Here is a 3,294-nt window from a genome sequence, read left to right as displayed (position 1 = left end):
AAGGAAAGGAAATCAACAAGTAGAAGGGACACCTGCACTCCCATGTTTATCACACACCCGCTGTGGCTCTTACTGTCACTGGATAATGCTGGATCCTTGGGTCACTTTCTTCTACCTGAGGAGGAGTCACCCACAGTAGGGAATGAGGGTGGCTTCCCACATTGTCCTCCCTGTCCCCTATTTGCCTTTCAAGTCCTCCATTACTTCCACTGTAACCTGCATTTAATTCCTCTACTGCAAATATCTGAAGTAGTGTCTGGTTTTTTGGTTAGACCGTGACTGATACACCATTAGTCTCTTTTTCTGCTAAATTCTTTATTTCTCTTGTTTTATTTTTTCTATTGACCTCCCCATACTTTTCCTTGTCAATTCCTAGGAGTTCATATACTTTAGATACTATTCTTTTTTTTTTTTTTTTTGTCTTTTTATCTTTTTTTACTGACCGGCAATGGGATCGCAACCCTCGGTGCTGCGCCCGCACCGCGCTCAGCCAGTGAGCGGGAACCGGTCTCCACATGGGATCCAAACCCTCGGCGGGAGCGCCGCCGCACTCCCAAGTGGCGCACTCTCCAGTGAGCCACCGGGCCGGCCCGATACTACTCTTTTATTGATTGTATGTGTTGGAAGTATCTTCTGTTGGTCTTTGGCTTGTCTTTTTACTCTTTTTTATGGTGTCTTTTTTCTTTTTTTTGGGGGGGGGGGAGCTGCCCAGTATGGGAATCTGAATCTGTGACCTTGGTGTTATCAGTACCACACTCTCCCAAGTGAGCCATGGGCCGGCCCCCTAACTTTTTATTAAGGTTTGTTTGAACTGAATAAAGAATATCTTCTGCAATTACTCTCCTATGAATTAAAGTTGTCAAAGCTACCTATAGGTAGCATCGTTCAATAGATATCAACTGTACCATTATTGAAGTGGTCTTTAAAGTATATTGGCCATTCAAAAATCAAACATGGAAAAGGGAAATCTATGTGGAAAACACGTTGATTTCAAAACTATGGCTACCCTCATTTGAAAACTATCTCACCTGAAATTTCCTTATATCACTGGGGACTATTGGATTGACCACAGCTATTTTTTTTTAAAAAAAGATGACCGGTAAGGGGATCTTAACCCTTGACTTGGTGTTGTCAGCACCATGCTCACCCAGTGAGCCACGGGCCATCCCTATATGGGATCCGAACCTGGGGCCTTGGTGTTATCAGCACCACACTCTACCAAGTGAGCCACGGGCCGGCCCTTGACCACAGCTTTTTTTTTTTTTTTTTTGTCTTTTTTCCGTGTCCGGCAACGGATCGCAACCCTCAGTGTTGCCCCCGTACCGGACCGGGGACCGGCAACGGGATTGCAAGCCTCGGGGTTGCTCCCGCGCCTCGCTCAGCCAGTGAGCGGGAACCGGTCCGTATGTGGGATCCGAACCCTCGGGCGGGAGCGCCACCGCGCTTCCCAAGCGGCGCACTATCCAGTGCGCCACCAGGCCGGCCCAACCACAGCTTTTAACAGCCAACTGGATAGTGTCATTCCAGAATAACTGGTATGACTACCTCTCAAGGCAAATTACTCGGCAAGAGTAAGGAGAAGATATGAAATCTTGATAACATATTAAGAACTTAAAAAAAAACCTCCAGGGCATTTTATTTACACTTCACTTTGTTTATTTTTCTGTTGTATATACACATTAAGAACTTTTAAAAGGCCAAACTAAAGTAGCATGCCTAAGGTGTAATCAAAATACAACAATCCTGTAGCTCAAATTGTTAGAATGTCAAAATCCATTTTTCAAAATTCGCATTTTTTCAATTCAAATGTGAGAGATACAAAAGGATTTAACAAAAAAATTCCTTTCCAACCCTCTCCCCTAGACTCCCACTTATTCTCCCACAATGTAATCATTTCTTTTTTTTTTTTTTTTTTTAAAGATGACCGGTAAGGGGATCTTAACCCTTGACTTGGTGTTGTCAGCACCACGCTCACCCAGTGAGCCACGGGCCATCCCTATATGGGATCCGAACCCGGGGCCTTGGTGTTATCAGCACCGCACTCTACCGAGTGAGCCACGGGCCGGCCCCAATGTAATCATTTCTTGGGTGTCTATTTAAACATATTTTATGCATATCCATGGAAACATGTATTATATATGTGTTACCTATACACTCCCCTCCCCCATACCTGGTGTTTTGCATTTAACGCTATATTTTGGAGACCAATTCATATTAATACACAAAGAATTCTCACATTTTTTTAAAGGCATAGCTTACATTGTACAGTTAATTGCATGTCATGATTTGTTTTAGTTTGGTACTTTTTTTTTCCTGGTATGAATCTCTAAAAGATAAGAGCTCTTAAAAAACTAAAACCATAACACTGTTTTGACACTGAAGAAATTAACAATAATTTCTTAATATCTTCACATACCCAATTGATATTTGAATCATCTCCTGCTGATTTTGTGAAACTTTGAATCAGAATCTAAATAAGGCCAACACATTGCAACTGGTTGATATGTTTTTTAAGCCTCTTTTAATCTATAGGTTTCCCTTTTTTTTTTTTTTTCCTTGCATTTTTAAAATTAAGAAACCCAGAACGTTGTTCTATGGAGTTCCCCGCAGTTGGATCTTGCGGATTGGATCCACGTGGTGTAGTTTAACATGCTACTCCGTCCTTTCTTTTTTCTATACTTCAGCACTGGGATGTAGGGGCTTGATCATATTTGGTTCTGTGCGTGTGCGGTGTGTTCTTCTACTACGAGGCACGCCACGTCTGGTTTCTCTCTGTAATCTTAGTCAAAGTTATTTTTTTAATGACGTGCTAAGTGATTGAAAGAAAATGTTAACTCTTGCAGGAAGAGGTTGTGGCGATGGCTTCTGTGACAGAGGGATGCAAGGTTGGGCAGTCCTCTTGTGGCAGAACCGGTCACACTAGAACAATTCAAGCCAAACACCACATTCCATGCACTTCACGCTTCTCAGCAATACTGTTTTCTTTCTTCTTGATTAGCTTTTAATTGCCACACACGGCATTTTCCCCTGCGGTATCATTTCCAGAAGGCAGCCAAAAACGGCTCAATGAATAATTAGCTTTTAAAAATTAAACAACGTTGAGTCAGCTGCCGTGTGTTATCGGCCAAGGATCCTCGTGACCGCGGAGCCACCGCCGCCCGGGCCGTCCCCGCCAGCGGCGAGAACGCAGCAGCCTCATCTACTCGAGGCCTTCCTTCCTCTTCTACGTCGACCCCGGCTCGGGCGCGGGTCCCAGGCTCCGACAGGCCGCGGGTGCCAGGACTCGCAGGCACA

The sequence above is a fragment of the Galeopterus variegatus genome, unplaced genomic scaffold, assembly GCF_000696425.1.
Source record: "Galeopterus variegatus unplaced genomic scaffold, G_variegatus-3.0.2 Scaffold2238, whole genome shotgun sequence".
NCBI lineage: Eukaryota > Metazoa > Chordata > Mammalia > Dermoptera > Cynocephalidae > Galeopterus > Galeopterus variegatus.
The sequence above is the reverse complement of the archived record's forward strand: the minus strand, read 5'-3'. Positions refer to the sequence as shown.